The 25,623-nt window shown below is 39.1% G+C and overlaps 1 protein-coding gene across 2 annotated transcripts in view; it reads left to right on the forward strand.

Moving 5' to 3' along the window:
* The window catches only part of LINGO2 (leucine rich repeat and Ig domain containing 2), a 531,284-nt gene that overhangs the window by 496,707 nt on the left and 8,954 nt on the right, over positions 1–25,623 (forward strand). The gene's annotated exons all lie outside the window — the stretch shown is intronic.

Raw genomic sequence — 25,623 nt, forward strand, 5'->3', positions numbered from 1 at the left:
GAGTTTAGGGTCCAATTGCAGGGAGGTTGGTTCCTTCAGTCAAGAGCTTTCAAGTGAATGCCATTACCTAGCAGAGAAAACCAGCTCATAAGCTTTTAAATCAAAAAGCAGAAACAGGGGCTGATCCCATATGTCTGGAACTGGACTTATCAAAGACCTGTGTGGGTTATTTTCAAACAAATAATCTTTCACAGCAGATACCATTGTGTAGGCTGTTGTTCTAGGGGTTTGTTGCTGTGTCACATTCAATAATGATACACAGTAATTCACATGTGATTAAAGTCTGAGGCCACCCCTTTACCACACAAAGTGCCTTTCCTGAAATGAAGTAGTCAACAGAAGGTCCCATAATTTCATTGGTTATCAAAGCTAGAGATGACATAGACAATAGTTGATGGCAAGCCTTGTAACAAAATCTGTTTCCACAGATGGTAACAGACTGGTTAGCTATGACTTTCCCTCCTCTGGCTTCATCATATGGCATAACACAGACCCTCTGAATTCTCTTCTTTCAGCGTAGGTATATTAATGTTAGATAGAATAAATTATAAGCATCCTCTGCTTTCAAACAGCTGAACACTGAACAGACCTGTCCTGGACAGGTTTCAAGATTGCTGACTTTGCTGGTCCTCAAAACCACATAAATTTCTTTTACACTTTTCCAGTGCCACAGTATTTTATTATACAGCTTCTTAAACATCTGTCCACTGTTCCACATGAGGAAGAGAGGTTTTTCTCCCAGGTTTGATCCAAAACTTCCCCAAGTCGGTTGAAAATTTGCCATTGACATTTATGATCACAGAATCACAGAATCGACTGGGTTGGAAAAGACCTCAGAGATCATCGAGTCCAACCCTTGGTCCAACTCTAGTCTGTTTACTAAATCATGGCACTAAGTGCCATGTCCAATCTCAGTTTAAAAACCTCCAGGGACGGCGAGTCCACCACCTCTCTGGGCAGGCCATTCCAATGCCTGACCACTCTCTCTGTAAAGAATTTCTTTCTAATATCCAGCCTAAATTTCCCCTGGCAGAGTTTAAGCCCATGTGCCCTTGTCCTATTGCTAACTGCCTGGGAGAAGAGACCAATCCCCACCTGGCTATAACTTCCCTTCAGGTGATGAGAGTGATGAGGTCACCTCTAAGCCTCCTCTTCTCTAGACTAAACAACCCCAGCTCCCTCAGCCTCTCCCCATAGGTCTTATGTTCAAGTCCCTTCACCAGTGTCACAGACCCGCTCCAGCACTTCAATGTCTTTCCTGAACTGAGGGGCCCAGAACTGAACACAATACTCCAGGTGTGGCCTCACCAATGCAAAGTACAGGGGAAGGATCACTTCCCTTGTCCTGCTGACCACGCTATTTTTGATACAGGACAGGATACCGTTGGCCTTCTTGGCCACCTGGGCACACTGTTGGCTCATGTTGAGCTTCCTGTCAATTAGTACCCCCAGGTCCCTTTCTGTCTGACTGCTCTCCAGCCACTCTGCGCCCAGCCTGTAGCGCTGCAGGGGGTTGTTGTGACCAAAGTGCAGCACCCGGCATTTGGCCTTATTGAACTTCATCCCATTGGAATCAGCCCATTTTTCCAGTCTATCCAGATCCCTCTGCAGAGCCCTCCTGCCTTCCAGCAGGTCGACGCTCCCTCCCAACTTGGTGTCATGAGCAAATTTGCTGATGATGGTCTCAATCCCCTCATCTAAATCATCAATAAAGATGTTAAACAGGACTGGACCCAACACTGACCCCTGGGGAACACTACTAGTGACTGGCCGCCAGCTGGATGCAGCCCCATTCACCAGCACTCTCTGGGCCTGGCCCTCCAGCCAGTTCTTAACCCAGTGTCGAGGTTTAATCTTCTGATTAAACCTCAGCCTTTATTACCTTTTGTGGTTGTATTGTCAACTCAGTTTTACTGTGTGTAGGATGATGAACGGCTCCACATATCAGGTAACCAATGACTGGAGTTCAAAAAATACTACTCCAAAGTGCTAGTATTGTAATATTGTACAAAGATGGTCTCCTGACACCTGAATAATGGCTTTTTGTTCTTTGTCTCTGCCACAAGGGGCTCTGAAAGGAGGCCTGAAAGAAAGCACTTGGGAAAGAGGTTGTTAGAAGTTTTATATGCTCATTTCTTGCTCTGACTACATCCAGAAAAATTTTAAAAGTCTGCATTTTCCAAATTACAACAAATATGCTTCTTTCATTACGTATTCTGTTAGCAGCACTTTGCTTCTATCTTTATTTTAAATGTGAAGAAAGTTCAGTGTGGTCCTGAACCACTACCATACAGTAATACACAGTTCATTAAATTCTCAAATTTTTGGTCTGAATTTTGGTTTAGGGCTTTATGTATTTATTAAGATAATAAAAAGTTTTAGAAAAAGGAATGTATTCAATTCTTCTTTGCAGTATTCCTAGTTCTTACACAAGTATTACCTACCTTTTGCTGAAATTGTCATTGCTAATGTGGCTTCACTCTGTTCTTACTGTGCTCTATGAGAATCAAAAGTTGTTCTAGATATCATTGCCAAATAATGAATGGCTTCTTTGCATTAAAAATTTCATTTGCTACACTTGAATTGGAGAAAACAAAGTAGAATATCATAGTTGTTCTGAGATTTCTTTATTCTCCTCAGCCTGAAGGATTCACTTACTTGCTTGCTTTATGTTCATTTGTTTCCATTTGCCTTAAAAATTTTCAGTGTCTCCAGTGGTGAAAAGAGACTTTGAAGTCACATGAGAACCAGGCTGCATAGATGTATGCAAATACTTATTCATCAGTGTCTTGCTAAGTCAATGATAAAGATATTTCAAGTAGTATAGCAGCTGTTTTGAGAAATACAGTCTAAATCAGAACTGAGAATGATGTATTCAGCATTTCCTCAAATGGCACATGTAATTTCATGCAAATATAGGTATATATTTCCAAATAATTTGTCATGTAACAGAGTTACTTAAATATATTTGAGTTTTTTGCATTGCTTCTGGAATTTATGGCAGGGAATGGATATTCCTGTTGGTACATTAACAGTATATTTCAAGTAGAATATGACAGAAGAAAAAGTTTATAAATTATATACCAACATTAGCTAGCAGGGGAGTGGAGTGCTGAGAAGGCCAATGAAATGGCAGTGTGAAGTGCTGACCTCTAGTGCTATCTTAATTAAAATTGCCTCTGTTAAAGTCCTTGTACTTCCAGAAGGTGAATGCTACAGACACTTCACACATCACATTGTGCAAGTGTAATTTAAAATCTGAGACAAGAGAGCAAAGCTATAATTTCCACTGGAAAAGCTATGGATCATACGTAAGTAAAAAAAGCAGTGTATCACCTTGGCAAATTAAAGTAGCAGCATGCTAGAGCAGCTTTTAGGGTCTCTGTTACAGATATTTAGTCAATTTTATTGACCATACCTCAGACCAGCAAGTGTGATACATACTTTTACCCATTTAAAACCAGTTCCTGAACACATGAGAAATACTTTGCCTTGACAACCAGCTAACATGAAATGGCATGGCAGGACACTGTCTAAAACATTTATGAACTAAAACTGCAAAGATATTATTTTCTGCAAGGAAGGACATATCTAAAACTCCTCATGTAAATTCAGATAAACGCCTGATTTGTAAGGTGTTACAATAGAAGTTCTTAGCAATAGAAGCCTTGTTTGAATTATAACTTGCTTGGGTTTTGCCCCTTGCTGGCTCGGTCTGTGCATTATTGAAATTACAACCTCAGCATTAACCCACTTACCCAGATTTGAGACTCTCTGAATTTGAAATGTAAATCTCATAAGAGATTGGTTGGTGGGTTTTTTTCCCATTTCTAGAGCAATTATATACATTTCAATTGTTTGTATTATATGGTTTGTGTGAGGCTTGTTATTTCTTCAGAAACTTCACTTTTCATATTAATATTAGTCACAATAATTTAATTTTCAGATGGCTTTACTAGAAAGAAAGGCTATAATAAAAATAACTTTTTTTTCCTCAAGACATTAGTAAAATTTCAAGGCTCTCTTTGGGTTATCTTTTTGAGAGATGATAGAGGCGATTTTTACCAATCAGATGCTGTTGTGTTTATGCTGTCATGTCATGCCAGGCTTGTTCCATAAATATTATCAGGTCTTTTATCAGTGTTGTGAGTGCTAAAGCCATCCAATCAGATAGAGTTTGACCATGTCTGAAACGTAACTAAGCATAAATTTACTGTCTAGGCTCCTTTGGTCAGATGGTATCATGGTTGATTTCCATAGTTAAATAAAACATTTGTGTTGTTTAAAAGTTAATAATACAGGTAGAGTCATTAAAAGGGGGGAAGAGCACTGAGCTCTTGCTTGAAATGGTGATTCAGTATAGGAGGCAGGTTTGGGGAAGCTGTTCCATATGGTAGAAGCTCTCAACCAGAATGTGCTCCCACCAGCACCGCCAGATTGTGCGAGGGGATGCAGAGGACATGCATGCTAGCCAAGCAGTGGGAAGTGGATCAGAGACTGATACACTTAATCTACTCTCCACCCACCTCCCATGTGCTTTTTTAAGGATGCACAGCCATTCCAAATTACAGCCACTAGCCAAATTGCTGTTTGGAACTGCTTGGGGGCATTTGGGGTCTACGTTCAGACTGCCATTTCTATCTCTTCTTTACCTTTTCCCCCTTCATCCTACTCCATGTGAAGTCAATGATTCATTCTCTTTTCTTTCCTCCGTATGGCAGGATGTTTTAGAAAAGAGGGAAAAATGCTCAACCAGAACATATTCTTTCAGTTCCAGAGAAGGCAGAGGGGAATAAACAGTATTTGGAGCTTGTTTTCTCATCTCTATATTTGTGCATAAGCCAGAAGGCTTGGGCTGTTTCTTTTCCCTTCCAGTGACAAGAGCTGGTCACTGAGTCCCCACAGTACACTTTTCTGAGTGACAAGCAGATAGCAGCACTCTTTGCAACTACCTGAAATCCTCTTCTGTGCAGCTGATGGTGCAGAATTTAGTAAAATGTTGATCAAACTCCAAATTGCACTCTCTAAACATCTGCCTGATGCTAACTTCTTCTTATAAATTCTTGTTCATGAGATCTTTACAATCAGTGCTTACACTTTGGTATTTGAATGTAGTTGCCATGCAGAAAATAAATTAGCCAGACCAAACATTTCTTAAAGAAAAACATCAATAAAAATCAGTGTTTAAAAAGAAAAAAAAATAAACCAAACAAAACACAAAAACAAAGAAAACACAAGAACAAAACCAAAGCCAAACAACAAACAAAACAAAAAAACCCCCACCAACCTCTTTATTGACAGTTAATATATATCAACTAGTAAAACCCGTCTTTGTAGACAGATATAGTTCATTTTCATAATCAATAAGAAGTTTTAAGCCGCAAGAATTTGAGTCAAAACTTCACAGAAGAAACTAACGTACTCATTTGTACGTGGTGTTCTCATGGTTCTGTCTCAAATGCCACGGTAGTCATCTAAAAATCCTCATTTCATTAAGTATTGAAGTGACCTTCCCACTCTGGCTGATTTTACGCATGACAACTTTGAAATAAAAAGGGTCCCAGAATCTTGTAGGCTTTGTAAGTTTATACGTTGCATTTCAGAGGTGATGCAAAGTGAAAGCCTACACGTGATCTGTTGCAAAGGCTCAGACTTCAAGCTGTCACCTTTTCAGCCACAAAACTTAACTTCACTTGATAATGCACCTATAAGTGTATATTCTCCCACATCTATGTTGCTTTTGGGAAGACTAGTCTTCAAAGTCACTTAAGCACGGTGGTCTCTGATTGTAAATGCTTAATCTGCCCATCTGCCCCTCCCTAGATGTAAATTAGAAGGATGTTTAACAAATGAGTTATTTTAGTTTCCAGATGCAAACATATATGCATTAAAATAATGTATATGAAAATTATTCAGTTTCCTTTCAAATGGCTTGGGCTTTAATTAAGGCTTAGTAAGAATTATTCACCTAATGGACTCCAAAAGGAAAAAATGCAATCCACCCAGCTGTGGTAGCTGGTATTTTGTGCTATCAGCCATTTGACATCATGCTCCTCTCCCTTGTCCATAGAGTAGGACATAACTAAAGGACAGTCTAGAGACCAGGTCCTGTAGTTGGTCCTACTGCAAATCCTGTGTCACTGCAGAGATCTGCCTGGATAATATCAAGGGATGTTAATGATCCAAATCCTTATTCTGGGAATCAGAAACATGGACAGCAGCAGCTGCCATTCTGAACACCCTCTTGTGTCAAGGATTTTTCAATAATGTTGTTGTCCTTACAAATGTAAAAATAAATTACTAGTTTTTATGAATTTTCTCTCACTTCTACCAGCTGAGCTGCCCATAAAATGGGACACTTATCTTCACTGTGAAGGATCTTAGCTGGGACCCCGTTGAAAAAAAATGGTTGAAAATTTCTTCCCATAGTAATAGCTAAGAATCCTTTTTCCTAAAATGTGTGACTGCTGTTAACAAAATAAACATGGAGCTTCTGTTCCCCAAATTCAAGCAATACCAAAACTGAAAAGGATCTTCAGCATTACTAGTCAAAATTCCAGTTTATGGCTTTGATCCAGAAGTTATTACAGAACGTGTCCATTCAGCTATGAATTTCCCAGAAATCAAGAGGAAAGCATGGCTGGAGCACAACAGGTGGCTATTTGCTCAGCTACGCTAACCAAAGTCTTCATAGCTGACACAGCTTTTTTTTTTTTTCTGTAATTTTCAATGCTATATAATCTGTGTAACCTAAACTTGGAGTTAATTTACCATTTTCTAATCAGAGTATTATATGATTTTTTATTTCATTTTATTTTTAATTAAACATCCCACAGAGTGGCCAACTGCCTACCAATTCCTGGTTCTATACAGTAGTTTTCTTAAGTCTTTTTGGGAACAATCAATTCATCAAGACCTGCAAGCAGAATGCAGAATAAGGCATTCTGAATCACTGATTCAAAAAATAGATATAATGCCCGTTATTAACTCTGTGTTCTTCTCTGTCAGACTTTGGAAGATAATTGAAGTGTGCAGCTTTCCTTACCAAAGTGGTTGTCAGAGCTCCCAAACACTGAAAATGAAGCTTGGGCAGGAGAGTTCTAAATCACAGTACTGAGATTTAGCCTGTGCCATTCTCATATATCAGTTTTCTACAGAAGAAGCCTTTATTTTGTACAAGCACAGATAGCACCCTCGTTCTCTGGTGTTTACTCTCCACCATTACCACGTTGTCCCACAGTGTCACTGCATAAGCAATGCCAGACATTAAGCCATCAATAGTCAGATCATCCTTGTAAATCACAAATTTAGCATGAAGTAATCCTAAAATTTTATAAAAATAATATTGTATTGTTTCCCTTTTTTTGTTTGATTTTTTAAACTTCTTTGGTGTGTCATTGCTGCTATATTTTAGAGGTCACAGTTCCTAAAACTCAACATACTGAAATTACATCTGTAAAAGTGGGCTTCATTTCTCTAACTGGGATCCAGCAGCTTAGCTTAAAATCTAGAGGCTCAAAGTTTATGAGAACTGGCATTATTATTGGACTAAGTCTATCTATGCACTTAGAGAAATGCATTGTTTTTTCTGTTTCTACCTCCTAAGTGTATGCTTTGTTTTATACTGATTGATTGAAGAAGGAATGGCACAACATTTTTTGGTTTGTTGTTTTGTTTTTTGGTTTGATTTGTGTTTGGTTTGGTTTGGTTTGGTTTGGTTTGGTTTGGTTTGGTTTGGTTTGGTTTGGTTTGGTTTGGTTTGGTTTGGTTTGGAGCAGAAAGGATTAGTTTTAAGTGACTCTATTAAAAAATAAACATTTTCTATCATGGAGGGGAAAATCAAAACCCCAGACAGTTATAGAAAGGTTAGAGAGACAGAAATTGAAAAAGAAGCATAATTTGTTGAGCGAACAGTTATCCTAACCTGACTGACTTCATGTATATGAGTCATCCTGTCAGATTCAGTAGTTCATCTGCTTTTAAGTGTCGTGTGATACCTTTGAGTGTAGAGGAACCTGTGTGGAAGTGAAAGAGCTTTTTATTTGAACTCAGTTTATATAATAAAGAAGGAAGGAAGGAAGGAAAATCCAGTGTTCTGATCTGAGATATCCACTGCTGGTAATATTAAAGAAGAGAGTATTTCTCTGTCTTCCTTAATTACCTGAGGAAGTCCCATGCAACTACAGGAGACTGTTCCAGATGCATCAATGCTGCAGAAAAGCTTCCAGGCTTAGGGAAAGCCTGATAATGGGTAAAATCTTATTATTAATTAGTATGTGTCTGACCCTATACTTTGTACAGAAGTGCACAGCCATTGGCAAAATTACTTGCTTGAGGAAATTAATTGGAATTTGGTTCACAGTATTTCTGATTACAGTGATACCATTGGCCAACTGCTTTGCCTGCAGTGGGAACAAGATCCTTTTCATCCTCTTAACCTAAAAGAAGAGGTAGCTGGAAGTGAAGCTGCTCTGTGAGACCAAACACTCAACTGTCTTCAAAAGCTGCAACATCATTTTAGCAAGCTGTGGCTGTATTCAATGGTGGGATTACCATCTGACAACATGCCCACACAGATATGAACACAACAGACGGGGTTCTTACATCCATGATTGCATGAGAACTGCACCCAGGTTTTAGGTGTCCACCTGCAAGAGGCACAGGGGTCTCAAGGGCTTTCAGTGCAAGCCACAACTTCACCTTTTGCAGTGCTGAAGTGATCCACAACTTCACGTTCCAGCCCAAACTCCCACAATCGGAGCCCTCCCCAACAAAGGGGAGGCACAAAAGGGCACACATGTGCACCAGAGGAGAGGACAGTTCCCAGCACTCTGCTGAAAGTCTTTTGAAGCCATCTTTGACCAGCTCTTTTTCATGTAGCACAAAATACTAGAGATATGTTTTCATGTGCTGACAGAGGGTCATTTAGTAAATAGACATTTACTGTTGTTACCCATGGAAGCTTGATTTGACAGTGCTGTAAACCTGGGTTCAACATTCAAAGCAATTATAGTAAAACCATAATTTTATGATTACTATGAGGTCAGATACTAAAATCTTAAAAAGTAAAAGAGGTGTTTTCCAAGAAACAGCAGGTCTTATCACAGGTGTGCATAGAAGGTGGGGGATGTCCTTTCAGCAAATCCTCCATATGCTGAGCTTCAAGCTGAAGTATCCAGTTCTTCTGTTATGGGATGTAAGGCATAATGGCACAAAAAAAAAGAATCGTCTGAATGTAATGTCTCATGTCATTGGTTGGTGAAATACCTGGATAGGTTGATACAGTGCTTATTTATATCCCAGATACATTAAATATAGAAGAAAAAGAATAACCTATGAGAATTTCTGTATTTTTCACATCAACTGCTTTCCGAAAGTGTTGTACAGAGTTAAAGAAGTTGTAGACGGGTAGAGGAGTACCTAGACTTTATTCTGATGGAACTGAATTGGTTATCCTTTTAATTTTTGGTAATGAAGTGTTATTTTACCAACCACAGCGATTCAACAGTTTGTGTTCTGTCTGTTTTGAAAGAGACTAAAAGTGGAGTTTTGGATAATTGCTATATTATTCGTGCCCTCATTCAGTTATGATATATACATGCTTATAAGCAAGAAACCTTAGGAAAGGAGAAAAACAGCAAATAATTTCTATTTTTAATTAGCCAGTAAAAACAATATTGTTGAAACACTGAACACCTTTTACAGTTTTGTGTACTCTGCCAGGGTGTGGTATTGATTTCCTTTACAATTTATAACTCAGTTTTGTGCACCTATAATTATATGCAATAAGGCAACATATAGTCATTGCTCCTTTCCCTTTCCAAAGGAAAAAAAAATACGCACCAAACAAACAAACAAAAAGAAAACCCAAAGTGTGAATCCTCTGAATTTTGCACAGCACATGGTCTTTTCATTTCCCAGAGCAGAGTATTCAGGGAGAGAGACCATCTTAAGAGTCTATCAGGTGTTTATTTGTGACTCTTCTTATTCCTATAGCAGCTGTGTCAGTAACAAGCACAGAAATGGTCATTGCTATATTTTTTTCCTCCTCTGCTTTCAGTTAGTGAAGTCACTGAGCCATATCATTGGAATGTTTTTGATACACTTGGATGCAGAATCAGGGCATCAGATGGAAAGCTTTGAAAAAAAAATTATCATGTGGAAGAAAGAGAGCTGGTCTTGTATTTCTGGCATATGGAAGAAAAAGGACTATTGCTTCAGAGATGATTGCTGGGCTGTGAATTGTGTAAAAGATGTTGAATTCAAATCTGGCCACCCCCCAAAAAAAATTATGTAATGGAGGAATCTGTGCATCCCAGTTGTTCCTTTTGGAGTACCATTCTTCTGCATTCTTAAATACAAAAGCTGAGTTTGGCTGAGGTGCAACTGTGAGAAACATACCGAGCATAATATCTTGAATGACATTGTTGTGTGAGGCCCTAAACACCAATAGCAAGTCATAAATGTACGAAATTTTTTGAGGACTCTGAGTTTGGACACAGTCAAAATATTATTCTGAGGCTTATGGCTTCTCCTTACAAAGTACATGTGAACAGTTAGAGGTCATAAATACTAGTATGGCATATGCAAAAAATACTGGCACACATAACCATTTTTCAGTAGTTCTGCACAAGTGAAAATAGTTGTTTTTACAGGTTTTATTGTCTTATTTTTTCAGTCATCCCACTTACCAGCTCCTGGCCATGAATAGTTGCACAACTGGCAACTTCATACCATATGGAAAGTCAAACAATGGTAATTCCAGTGAGATTTATGGCAACGTGCAGAAAAGTTTCTCTGCGCTACTGATCAATGAAATTCAGTTTGTTTGAGCAGTGGAAATCTCTATCTGAGTTTGTGCATTTCAAGGATAAAATCTTGTCTGAGCACCTTTGCAAGCTCATTGAGATTAATAATGTATTTTTTTCTATCTAGACCTCTCAGTTGAAACAGACAGTTGCTTACTGCATGTGAGCCAACCTGATGGGTTGGCTGATGGGTTGGGCTCAAAGAGTTCTAGTAAATGGGATATATCAGGCTGGCAGCCAGTCATCAGTGGGGCTCCCCAGGGCTCAGTTTTAGGGCTAGTGCCTTTTAATGTTTCTATAAATGGTCTGGATTAAGGAATCAAATGTACATTGCTGATGATACTAAATTAGGAGGAGCTATGGGTTTTCTCTAGGGCAGACAGACCATACAGAGAGATCTTGATAGATTAAAGAGCTGGTCAGTCATCAAGTATATGAAATTTAACAAAAGCAAGTGCCAGATTCTGCACCTGGGATGGAATAATCCTGGTTAAATATACAAATAGGGTGGCAAGAGACTGGACAGCAGCCCCATGGAAAGAGATCTGGGGGTTTGGGTTGATGTCATATTGAATACGAGTCAACACTATGCCCTGGCAACCCAAAGGGCCAAGCATGTCCTGCAGTACATCAGGCACAGCATCACCAGGCAGGTGAGGGAGGTGACTGTCCCACTCTACACTACACTGGTGCAGCCCCACCTCAAGTCCCGTGTGCAGTTTTAGGCACCTCAGTGTAAGAAGGGCTTTAAACTACTAGAGTGTGACCAGAGGATGGTGACCAAGATGGTGAAAGTCTTCAAGGGTAAAACTTGTGAGGAGCAGCTGAGGTCACTTGCTCTGTTCAGCTTGGAGAAGGCTGAGGGGTGAACTTATCACAGTCTACAACTTCTTCAGGTGGGGCAGTTGGTGGGGGAGGTGCTGATCTCCTCTCTCTGGTGAACAGCAACAGAACACAAATAATGGAATTAAGCTGTTTCAGAGGAAGTTCACATTGGACATTAGGAAAAGGTTCTTCACCAAGAGGGCGGTCAGTCACTGGAACAGGCTGCCAGGGAAATCATCATGGCACCTACCCTGTCAGAGTTCAAGGACTATTTGGACAACACTTTTAGTCATATGGTTTAGTTTTAGGTTGTTCTGTGAGGACCAGGGAGTGGACTCAGAGATCCTTGTGAGTTTAATCCAACCGAAAGCATAATCACAGTAATTAGCCCTATTTGGGGAACTGCTTGAAAAGAAAATTTTAATTGCCAGATAACTGATATCATCCTTATACATACATGTACAAATAAAGATGGTTCTTATGATCATTCTTGAATTATAGATCATTCTAACAATGTTTGTCATTGGGATGAGTATCCAAGCTTAAAACTGCAGAGAATTTTCCACATCAAATAAATTATCACTAACTGTCAAGGAGCTTGGAGAAAGTCATGTCCCATATTTCAGAAGAGAGGGAAGTTGCCAGCATCCTTTGCTTTGTGGATATCCTTTCACCTCCAGATTCAGAGGGCATATTTTTCTCTTAGGATACAAGCCAAATGAATGCATCTTTTCTTTTTCCTCAGTCATGACACAGATTTTGCATTTATGGAGTTGTCTGCTCAGAAATGCACAAATGTGCAAAATATCTTCCACTGGAGGAGATGCAAGGAATATCTCCTGTACACAGGTCTGACGATATCCCTCCTGTTCATACACCCTCTTTGTTTGCATCCCCCTCCCTGCTCCCATGTCCAGTGGTACTTATAATATGCAGTGCTTTGAGACTGAACCCATTACCCTCCTTCAGTTATCCTCTTCATTTTTTACAGCTACTGTTTGGCCCAAGTGGCATTTCAGAGCTAGAAACTAACTGAAAGAGTGAAATATTACATACAGCCTTCATCAAGAGGTACATCAGTTCTTCCTGTAGTATAACATTTTATTTCACACAGCATCTACAGTAGCTTTTGAATAAGTGAATCTCAGTTGACTGCATGGGCGCCTTCAGTCTTAAGATCCCAAATGACATGGTCTCATCTGGATTTCTTACAATTGTCTTTGATATTAATGAGCTTTTAATTAGGAATAAAAATGAGACATCATTATGAATAGATGTATTAATGCAGACTGAAGCATTTGGTTTTTATTTTGTTGCTTGTTTGTTTTTGTTTTTTTTTTTTAATTAGGCCATCTGAAAGTGCTCTGGCAACAGAAAGATATTTTAGCATTAATTTTATTTAGGACAAGGACAAGTATGCTATTCTCAAAAAGCATTATTACAGTTGGCATAAACAGTGCTCTCCTTTAAAGACTTCTAAGCATATGTCCATTTTTTTGCATGCTAGTATGCATGAACATAGAGCTAGTTGAAAATTACCCATTGAAACTGTTTCTTGATAGAATATTGTGTTTTTAATTAAGTACAACTGTTGTAGAAAATGTCTTAAGGTGGAAAAAAATAATTATTGGAAAATAATTTTTCAGCATAAGTTATTTTTCAAGAGAAAAAAACTTTTTATTTTTGCAGAGTTTTACTGTACAGTTATGGAGTGAGATAGAAACGTAAGATAAATCTCTGTCTTTGAGATAAGCCTGTAGATCTAAACCAGGAAGAAAACTACTGCAGGTGTGATGTGAATGTAATTTAGGTTTATGACTCAACTTGCAGAGGGAAGTGTAGCAGTGCTATGAAGAACTGTTGCGGGTCTCTCAAGAGACAGAAAGTCAGTAGATGAGCCTGTAATAGGTGCAAAAGAAAATGGACAATGCAGCAATACAGTAATTGTAGCTCTGCACCAGTTCATTGCTGTCAGGATCCAAGTGTCTTCTTGCCAGCTGTCAGTCACTGGAAAACACTTGTAGATCAGGAAAAACTGCAGGACGAAGGAAAGGGAAGGGAAGGGAAGGGAAGGGAAGGGAAGGGAAGGGAAGGGAAGGGAAGGGAAGGGAAGGGAAGGGAAGGGAAGGGAAGGGAAGGGAAGGGAAGGGAAGGGAAGGGAAGGGAAGGGAAGGGAAGGGAAGGGAAGGGAAGGGAAGGGAAGGGAAGGGAAGGGAAGGGAAGGGAAGGGAAGGGAAGGGAAGGGAAGGGAAGGGAAGGGAAGGGAAGGGAAGGGAAGAGGGGAGGAAGGGAAGGGAAGAGGGGAGGAAGGAAGGAAGGAAAAGAGAAAGAAGCTGTGCTTTTTATTTTTTTTTTTTTAATTTTTATGTAATTAATCAAGAAAACAAGTGTTCCTGGGATATTGTGGAATATTTTCTTTTACTAATAATTAAAGCAATAATTAATTACTTTTACTAATAATTAAAGGAAATATTTACCCAATATAGGCTCAGATTAAAAGCTTTATTATGACTCTGACACAGCTGAAAAATTCTGTCTACAATATTTCAACTATTCTGTTTATTCCACATCCTGTCTCTTTCTCTCTGTCTTTCTCTCAAAATAGTGGCTTAGTTCAGCTCATGCTGACACCAGTAGCTATCTGGAGTAACATTTATGAAGTATGGGTATGACTAAAGGAAAGATTAATGATTGTGTCTTGTTCACCTGTCAACATGTCAGGGCTTATTTCTGAATGAACTACCTTGACCCTTCTGCAGGCTGATTTTGAATCTAAATATATTTTAAGAGTGTCTTTAGCAAACAGGAAATCCCCAAGGCAGTTCACTGTTTTCTTTTTTTTCTCAAGTGCATACATTATCATCAACTCTATTTTAATTCAAATTAAACTATTGTTGACCAATGTACTGAAATATAACCCTTCTTTCCTTTGTGCCACCCCCAAGTGCTGACCACAATTTTCTGCTAGGATAGGCACTCTGAATTTGACAGTGTTGTATCAACAAAGGACCTCTAACCAGGACTAAGAAACTTGTTTACTCTCTTGTGCTTATTTTTAATGGACCAAATGTAATGCTGTAGCTCCTGTACTGCCTTTACAGACTCTGATTACTCCTGCAGTCTACAAAGAGCAGCATCAGATAGCTCAGCAGCTTGCTTCCATGCCATGCTCTGAAGGCCTTGCACATGATGGTATGAAGACTGTTCCCAGCGAAGATGCTCCTTGTTTTGACTGATAGGGTTTCAGTGCAAGATACAAGTAGAACAGCTGCAAACATGCTTATCAAGGTGGGGAAAAAAAAGACAGAGCTGTTGGGTTTCATTTTTCCTTGTATGAGCCAGATAAATTCTACTTAAATTATGTTACAGCTTCACTAAGTGTACTTTGTCTCCCCACCACCATGTTCACATAGTTTTGAGATTCTTGTCTTAGCACAAAAGAAAATGTGTGGATTTAAATTTCTTCAGATTTTGCATTTAATTCCATTTTTAGCTAATTTCAAACAGCTGGAGCTATAACCTTTAAACTGTATCTGGCTCCAGTCAAGATGGATTGCTACCCTTTTAAAATATATTTGGCTTTCCAGATGTACTTAGCTAATAAGATTTCTTAAAAATACAGGCTCTTGAGTATTCAGAGGCTTTTGGCTAAACAGGCTTTGAGTTGTGTTGTGAAGCAACACCAACACTTGTAGTACTAGCTGATTGATATCTTACCTTTCCTGGACACTTTCTGTGTGCACTTGCTTTATCCTCTACATTGCATGATCAGTCATCAGGTTCTGTGCTGCTGCCATAATAAAAATTTGCAGGGACCCAAGCCAGGAGAAACCCTCCGTGGTGACTGGATTCATAGGTTTGTGGTTGACAATAAAACTAGCTCTATGAGACCCATACCCTATGGAGTACCATGGAGTTTTGGTCTGCCCTTTGTTCTGTTCTGTATTTACCTAGAGCTGCTAGGGAAAAAAAGTTCTTACCTACCTTCATTATACAGATGGCACATTAATCTGTGTCTCTCCTAACAGCCAATAAGGTCACTGTCACCTAGCTTTAGCATTGTGTTTGTGGATAAGATAACAAAGAAGATCTTTCGGTGTTAGACCTGACAAAAATGCGATTTTGCAAATGAGGACAATCTTGCAAAATATATTGTTACGTTTACCACTAAGTGTCTCTGTTTACAAAAGGTGGAAGCCAGCACATTACAAGAACAGTTGATTTTTACTGACAGCCATAGACATCTCTAGACTTTATCATGCAGGTATTATAACAGGTTATATGTCCTAGATCCAGTGTAGGCTGCTTTTGGCTTCTTAAGTGGACTATTGAAGTGAAATTCAATTATGTTTGAATGTACTAGCCCTCAAGAGTCTGCTACTGGCCCAGATTTAAAACAGCTTCCCTATTTCTTTTTCCCCCGGTAGCTTTCCATCACTGAGATCCTCACTCACTGAAGCTGAAGAACAACTGCATGTTACATTTAAAATTTCAGAGGGAATTCTATCCCTGTTTTTCAGTATAGGAGATACTGTCCAGGCAACAGGGGTGACATTTTTACTACCACGCCTAGACAGTTTTAAAAGAAAGTCTGTTTCTTTCAAGATGAAGAAATATAATCTTTTAATGTAGAACTTCTGTTGACAAAAGCTTCCCTTCCTTCTCTTTCATCAACATAGTTTGCCTTCCTGCTGTTGTAGTTTTGAGACCATTTATTCAGACAGTACAGATATGACAAGCAAGTATAGTAGCTAAGACTTTCACATCCTCTTATTCAGTGTCCTTTTCATAACAGCAGAGCCTTCTAAGGTTCACCTACCCAGACATACTATGAAACGCAAGGTCCTCTTTGAGACAATGAATCCTAACTTGCCAGAGATTTTAACTTTTATGATTGCTTCATTCCCCAAGAATAACAACTTTAGCTCTTTCCTTGTTGTCATATGGTTCTCCATCCTGTATTACAATAACTTTGATTTTCTTCACCTGTGATAAGTTGTTCTCAATATCTAGAACATTCAAATCTTGCAACAATCATCACTGAAACAGAGTTTGATAGACTTATACTTAGTATCAGTTAGGGTTAAAGCAACTTAACAATAATGTGGGCTCTTATAACACAATATGCATAATTTTTCAATTGACACATGACTCAGTGCACTACCGTGCAGAGATACTTAACACCAAGTCCAGATATGGAGTTTAGCTATAGTAGCTGGATGCTCTTCCAGTACTAAGCAGCCCCCAAAAAATGTAGTACAAAATACCAAGAAGCTGCACTGTTTTCGAGACATAAGTGTGCATCTTTCTCTATTATTGCATTGTCACATCTAGGTGCATCAGCGCACCTAGAGTCATACTAATTGTGCTATTCTTGTCTTTGCCACTGAATATTTACCTGTTAGTAACATAACTTTTCACCAGTGAAATAGGGATACTATTTGCTAGAGATGAGTAAACAACATGGCAGAAGCAGTTTTTCAGAATTTCACATTTTAAAAAATTGCTTCTGCATTCAGAAGGAATAGATGGCAGACAAGATATGCTATTCACAATAGTTCACTAATTTATTCAATTTAGAATTCTATGCAAATATTTGCAATTTTTATGAGGTAGCTGATTATGCAGGTATGATGGCAGTGTTACTTTCCCTGAATGCCTGACTTGTATCATTAACTTCTGCAAAAAATTCTGAATTGTACTTTACTTTCAAGTCTCTTTTACAGTCTTCCACATAATTGTTCATACAAGCTTTTTGTAAATCTCTTCCCCTTCAACTTACTGATGTCAGTAGAAGTATCATTTTGTCTACAATTATTGCAAATGTCTCCACTTTCTTTTCCTGTTAGTTATGTGTGGATTGTCTTCTGTGAGATAGTCCTTAAGATTTATTATCTTTTCCTTCAGATTTCATCCCAAGATTCACTTTCTCTGTGACAACTGCAAGAAATTGATAAATCAATCTTAAAAACATTGGGTTAGAAACAGAAGGTGTACTGGTGATTTCATTTATTTGCTTAATTTCAGATGATCTGGATTTCTAAGACTTCTATAGGTAATTTGTATAATCATATGAATTCATCGTTGTGATTTTCTTACCTTCTGTTGTTTGGCACACTTGCTTCTTTCACTTTGATTCAAACAATAATCTAAGCATTTGAGGTAAAAACTATACCTACTTGTCTAATTCTATGACAGGTACTAAGATTTTAACTAGTCTCACAGTAATACTGGTGGGTAAGCCATTCAAAATGTTCCTCTGGTTGTTATTTTTGGTTTTTTTTCTATTTCTGCATCATGTCTGTTATAATGGTATGCTGGTTCAGCCTTAGAAATATAACTAGGGTGCTGTTAGAAACAAGTATTATTTATTCTGAAAACAAACTCAACTTGACTGTAGTTTCTGAGTTGGTGTTAGCCCATTAAACTTTTCCTGATGACTTATTAGTAGAGAATGATCACAGGACTTTGCTTCAAAACTTTGTTTCTGATTCAATGAATTGGCGGACTGGTGGCTGTTGTTGCTGCTGCTGCTGCTACTCAAGGTTTCTTTCAGTCTGTTAAATTTTGGATTGCATATAGACAGCTATTTAATGTTTTGCAGTTTATTTAACTGCTGAGATGTTTAAGAGATCAAGGAAGGGAGGGAGAACAAAATCTGTCCATAAGCAAAGAAGTCTTGATTAAAGAGGCAGGAAAGTTAGTACACCATAGTTCAATGGAATAATTTCTGAGATGTGCTAATTTAAAGAAAAATCCTCCTTAGGAGAGTGTATAGGAAGGCTTCACTTGGCCAGTGATAGAGCTTGGGATCAAGCTTAGATAATTTGCCAGTGCAAGATCTGGTAAGGTAAAGCCTTTGCTACACATTGGCTCTTATATTGAAAGTCCATATGGTGGGAATGTCAAGATTGCACAGTCTAGTCAGAAAATGCCACAGTTGAGATTTTATTCATCTTCCTTATGCCATTGTGTCTGCTTGTAAGAACACTCGTAAATGTCTAATATATTCATGCTTCTTTTTGACTGGCCCTAAAACCACCTCTGTTTGCCTCTGTCTTCTTTCCAGCCTGTTCATGTCTATCCCTTGGACAAAACTGCCCTTAGCTGGTCTGGTCCAGCATCACAAGAGAGTGCTGGAAAGCCAGAACAGCTGGTGTTCTAAAATAATTGCAATAGGTAGTTGAGAGATAAGGTTGTGAATGAAAATCTTCCCAAAACACATTGAGCTGGATAAATTTGCACCACACAGGTAAAATTTGCAATAGTTTTAGCTGTTCATATTCATTAACTGTCAGCTGAGTGCACAAGCAAAGGTGTTTTCTTACAAAGGTATGAGCAATGATTTTTCCTTACTGCTTGCTGAAGTGTGACACATGCATACAGGATCGAAAAGACAGGACTCTTCATACTCCTCAGTATCTGTTCCCTGCTCCAAAACATAGGAAAGCTAAAACTCAGCAAGCTAGAGGAGAAGGAAACAATCTTCTACAGGAAGAAAAATTTACTTTCCCTGAGCACAGTCTCACAAAAAGTCCATCTTGATGCCTTGTGCCTTGAACAATGCAAAGGACAGATATGGTTTAAAACATCTGTATTGGGTTTGTATGTCAAGGTTTTGGTAGTGGTGAGGAGGCAGGGGCGGCTTCTGTGAGAAGCTCATAGAGGCTGTCCCTGTGTCTGACAGAGTCAATGCCAGACAACTGGTGGTAGCATCTCTGGGATAACATAGTTAAGAAGGGGAAAAAAAAACCCACAGCTGTGCAGCAGCAACTGCAGCAGTCAGGAAAGAGGAGTGAGAATATGTGAGAGCAACAGCTGTGCAGACACCAAGGTCACCTCAGGACAACTCATCTCTGGAGGTGGTTGACAGAGATAGGAAGCCAAATAGGCCCCTTGTATTCCAGGAGGAAATAGTTGGTGATTTACTGAGCCATCTGGATCCTCACAAGTCTGTGGGACCAGATGAGATCCATCCTAGGGTGATGAGGGAGCTAGCAGAAGAACTTGCCAAGCCGCTCTCCATCATCTTCCAACAGTCCTGGCTCACTGGGGAGGTCCCATATGACTGGAAATTGGCCAATGTTACCCCAGTCCACAAAAAGGGCTGCAGAGCTGACCCTGGCAACTACAGGCCTGTCAGCCTGACCTTGGTGCCTGGCAGGGTTATGGAGCAGATCATCCTGAATGGAATCACACAGCACCTTCAGGATGGACAAGGGATCAGACCCAGCCAGCATGGGTTTAGGAGGGGCAGGTCCTGTCTGACCAACCTGATCTCCTTTTATCATCAGGTGACTCACCTGGTGGATGAGGAGAAAGCTGTGGATGTGGTCTATCTGGACTTCAGCAAGGCCTTTGACACTGTCTCCCATAATATACTCCTGCAAAAGCTGGTAGCCCATGGCTTGGACAAGTGTACTCTACGCTGGGTTAAGAACTGGCTGGAGGGCCGGGCCCAGAGAGTGCTGGTGAATGGGGCTGCATCCAGCTGGCGGCCAGTCACTAGTGGTGTTCCCCTGGGGTCAGTGTTGGGTCCAGTCCTGTTTAACATCTTTATTGACGATTTAGATGAGGGGATTGAGACCATCATCAGCAAATTTGCTGATGACACCAAGTTGGGAGGGAGTGTCGACCTGCTAGAGGGCAGGAGGGCTCTGCAGAGGGATCTGGATAGACTGGAAAAATGGGCTGATTCCAATGGGATGAAGTTCAATAAGGCAAACAGGTGCTGCACTTTGGTCACAACAACCCCCTGCAGCGCTCATTGCCCCTCACAAGAGGGGCAATGAGAAACAGGTGACCGAGAAACTGACCAACAGCATGTAACATCCCATTCACGTGAATACTTCATATAAAAGTGGGAGATCATGAGGATCTCGCCACCTTTTCCCTTTTGCTTATGGCCAACATTAGGAGAGGATCTTGCCAGTCATCCCTGTGCACTGAGGCCTAGTGACAGACTGAATCCAGCTCCGGTTGGCTGCAGAGTCCAGTCCAGGACTTTGGGTGCCGGCTCTGCAGTTGCTGAGACTTTCAAGATTGGTTTCATATATTTTGTATTATTTTCTCTATTCTTATTAGTAGCATTAATAAAACATTTTTAATTTTTCCAACTTTCTTCTCTCTGTCCTTTTCCTTCCGATCACCTGTCCTCGGCGGGAAGCGGGGAGAGGGAGGGACTAAAAAGGGGGAAGCGGGGAGAGAGGGGGTTAACAATACATCTGCCGTGGTTTTATTGTCGCCCCGCAATCTAAACTCACGACAGATAATTGGCACCCAAACAGGGACAAAAAAGGGGATGAGATCCTCTTGATCATCCACTTTAATATGAAGTATTCACTTGAATGGGATGTTATACACCATTGGTCAGTTTCTCAGTCACCTGTTTCTTGTTGCCTCTCTTGCGAGATGTGAATCTGTCCTTATCAATAACTTCGCATTCCATTGCTAGGTTTACCAAAACATGTATCTGGTTCTTCAGGAAAATGCAGCTAATATGAAGGCTTTAGCTGACAGGCAAATTCACTGAAAGAGAAACTTGTTTTTTAACAAAACCAGGACAGACAGAAACAGACCTTCTGACTCTCGTCTCTTCTGGCTAAAGCCTGGTCCCACACAGCTCTGGAGCATCAGATTGGACAAGGAAAGGAGCCTGGTCAAAGGCACTCTGACTTTCATCTACAAAAGCTTCACAATTAGTCTAGGGGAGTGGGAGCAGTGATACAATATATAGCACATTTGCATGGCTTGACACATTCCTATCTATGATATTCAGAATTGCACAGCATTTTGAGGGGCCATTGAGTTCCTTTCTATTTTTTTCTTTATTACAGTTCTTCAATGTAAAAGCTACAGGGTACTGATACGTACACATCTTTGTAAAGTATTTACGAGTAGATTAAAAGCTGCAGAATTTTTTGAAAAATTATTTGCATTTCAAAGCAGTAGAGAAGGCTGTTCTGGGTGAGATCACACAGAACTATTAACTAATAACTTTAATGAGCTTTCTTAATTGCATAGGTGAACTTTGACTCAGGTCCTGTGTTGAAAAATAATATCAGCCAGCAGTAACTTGACTCTTGGCTTTGGGCTTAAACAGAGCCAGAGAAAGACAAAAAAGAAGTAGCTAGTTTATTTTTTAACCAGGAATTCTGTGATATATTTCATTTTTCAGAATGTATAAAAATGTGATAAATACCCCCAAAAGGTCAGGAAAACATTTTTACATGTTCTCATTCACACTCAAACATTTAAATACTGCTGGTTCGTAATTGTTCATTACTTCATTAGAATTTTTGTGCTAACAAGCTATAATTTTAGACAAGAACTTCACAGTGCATGCATAGTGCAATCATAGATGCTTTTTGCTTATGTGTATGTATATATGTATACTTGTATGCATGGATGTTGCTTTGTTGTATGTATCACAGTGAAGAAAAGTTGCACAGGGAGATGAAAAGAAGGATAGTGAGGTAATCCTGCAGATGTTTAGAGGAAATTCCTGCACTGGCAGAAAATAAAAGTATGCAGTGCTGGTTGTTTAAGCAGGAATGAAAGGTGTCATTTTGAATAGCGACAGTTCATCATGGCACCAGTGAGGTTGCCAATAACTTAACATCCCACAAGTCTAAAGAACTGTGGGAAATCATTTTTCACTGCAGGAAATCATCTTGCAGTGAAAAATATTTTTAATGGTGTAATTTCTTTCATGTTTTTAAAGAGTAACATTTTTTAATGGATGTATAATAACCAATGGTAAACATATTGACACAAAATATACTTTAGAGATGAAGATGTAGCCTTTCAAAATCTTCTCAGACTGAAGGCCCAAGGGAGTTGTTGCTAAAGGTGTGTACTAAAAACACTGCTTCATATTCATTAAATTCAAATTGGACCATATGCAATAACTGGTCAAAGTTTACTGCAGGCTTCTCCTAACATTCACTTTGTCCTAAAAACAGTCAAAAATCTTTAAGTTGCTTGTATTTCCTTTGCTAGACCTTTTTACCTTTTTTCATTATTTATACAAGAGGTAAGGTTACATTTTTTTCATATTGAAAAGAAAGTAATTTTTTCACAAAGCCGTTCAAAGCTAAGGTTGTAGTCACAGATGTGGTTAGCAGGAAGCATAGTAGTATCATCTGGGTCAATGTAAAATGAAATAACGAATTGCATTTATGTTTACTTCTAGCCTGGATTATTGAACCAAGCAATCTTTGTTTTTCTGACTTGTGATTTAATATAATTTATTATTTTTCCTTATTAGTGTGTAAAGCACTCCAGCTATGTCTCAGTTCTGAATCTTGCTTGCCTGCAAGTGCACACAGGTGCCTGTATGCAGCCTTATGGATAAATGCATATCCATCTTCATCTATGTGCACAGGCTCTTGCAGAAGGCAACTGTTAAAAGTTTGAAGGGCTTTACTAACACTATATTTCTTTATTCCAACCACAAGTCAAAAGTTAAAAAAATTGTTTTGTCATATTTTGTACTGACCATCTTCTATTTTGTACTCCTCAGAAGTCTTAGTTACCAGGTGGATTGGATAGCTGCAAAAAGCATTTCATATTTTTGCTATCTAAAATGAACACTCCAGGGATGATAGTCTTCCACTGAACCTGTTTATTTTGTGCTTCATACATTGGGTGAATAAGATAGGAAATGAATTGCCTGCATGCTAGAAGTATCAGTATGAAAGCACTAGCCTCACAGACTGAGCTTTGAAAGCAATGATCAGAGAACCTGAAAGCCCGTTTGATCTGAATTCATTGCAAATACCTAACTCACAGACCCCTATAGATTTCCAGTTTTAACTTAGTGCCTAATGAAGTGAAGTTTGTATCTAAAAACTTTTGTCACAGCTGGACATAACTAGTAATAGTTACTTGCAAGACTACAACTTAAGGGGGAAACTAAATGAATCTCAGCAGGTTGTCCTTCTAGGACGAAGTTGAAATGTGCTTTTATAGGTAGTATAACAAAGAAAAGTCTTCATCCAGATCTCCAGAGTACATCGCAAAACCAGCAAGCAATTTGTCTCATATTATTAGTCTCTGCATAGAAGTGTCAGAGTGGAAAGAAGCAACGATACTCAAGAGTGAGATTCTTCCACAGCTTTCCAAGAGGAACAGAACAAAATTTATATGCAGCTCCAAGAGAATTCATTGCTCACCAAATTATTATTTTAACAATCAAAGTACAACGGCTGTTTATTACTGAGGCTGGTTACAATAAGGGTAACGCTTACAATCCAAACCAGTTTCTGTTGAAAATTGCTCATGATACAACAAAATCAGTAGATCCAAGTATCTGTTCTTTGTCTCACAAGTTGAATCCTCACCCTTCTGATCACTCATAGTCTGAGAGGGCAGCCCTCCTCTCTCAGGCAGGATGATTAGGTGAGTTATATCTGAAGTCATTTGCCAGGGGAGTAGGAAGTTGTTGCACCAGAGTTACTGATGGGAGTTTCTTCTTCGTCAGGCTGGGGTTTACTCAATATTATTTTTATGTGTTTCAGACATCTTATTTGCTAGAACAACTATCTGCATCATAAATTTAGTTATGCTATATTTGTTTAAATCTATGACTCCTTCTCTTCCTCCTTTCTTTTATAATACAATTCACATGACTGCACACACATGAACAAAACTTGACTCAAATTCGAGTTAAAAACTTCGTAAGCACTAGCCATATGGTTCTCAAAGTCCAAAGAAGGTCAGGCAGTGAATGGATGCTCATTGGGTAATTTTGTCACTATAGGTAGGAGCAGCTGGGCAATAGTCATCTGTCCACACCTGAGAGGAAGTTACAGGCAGGACTTATGTAAATAATTTTACAAGTACGGCTAAAATGAAGCTCAAATTAACCAATCTGGAAAAGGCCTCAATGTGCTGGAGGCACCTTGTTTTATTAATGAGGTCACTTCCAACCTTAACCATTCTGTCATTCTGTTATGAAGCCTGACTGCCAGTACTGCCACTTGGTCTCACCAAGTTGACTGTACTGCAGGAGTTAAGGCATTTCCATCGTCCTTGCTTGCAGTGTGCCTTACTCTGCAAGTGTCTCAGGCACACCTTCCTTTGAAGAGAGCCTACATTATTCTTTTTATAATTCTTCTTTTGAAATGGGTTATTGAGTGTCTTCATTTAGTAGCTAACCTTGAAAAGCTCTCTTGCCTTTGATGACTAAACCTGTAAAGTACAGCCTTTGGAGAAGGGTAGTTAATTTAGCAAAGGTTATCTTGTCTTCTACTATCCTCAGTTTTAAGCTGAAGACAGAAATTAATAAACCTTTTACTAACTGTGATTTCCATGGAATCTGTTGTGCTTCTTTGGACATTGTGCTGCTTAAACACAGGCAGCTCATATTATCTTGTTTTTCTCAGAAACACCTCAGAGCTCCTTTACATGTCCTGGAAGTATAAAGATATATTCTGTAAACCCTTCTCAGGTCATTCATTCTAAAAATCTCATAAAATCTCTCTGTGTAGTATAACAAAAGAATCATTTTTCCTTAATACAAATTCTAATCAGAGATGCACCAGTTCTTCATTCCTCATCTGAGCCATTAGGTATGTGTATGTGCAAAAAAATTACACCTATTTATAGCTGTAATGTATACAATAAATATTAAAGGAATGTTTTTATTGTCAAGGAGCTCCTTTTCTTGAAGATAATGCATCATTAAGGTTTGCCTTAAAACATTGATGTGAATAGGAAAGGCAAAAACCTAGTTTCATAACACCTCACAGAGGCCCAATGCTGTAAACTTATCATAAACATAATTAGCCCTATTTGCAGAGTGTATGGTATTTATCTCTGCACACCACTGTCTTGAGGAGACCTACTGAGAGCAGGAGAAGAATAATACCTAACCTCCTTTACTGTTCATGGCGGGAAAAGCTGTTTCTTCTCTGATGTCTAGAGGCGAAATACTGGATAAACAGATCCTTTTACAAGCCACATAATAGTGAAGGAAAATCTGAAT

The sequence above is a fragment of the Columba livia genome, chromosome Z (assembly GCF_036013475.1).
Source record: "Columba livia isolate bColLiv1 breed racing homer chromosome Z, bColLiv1.pat.W.v2, whole genome shotgun sequence".
NCBI lineage: Eukaryota > Metazoa > Chordata > Aves > Columbiformes > Columbidae > Columba > Columba livia.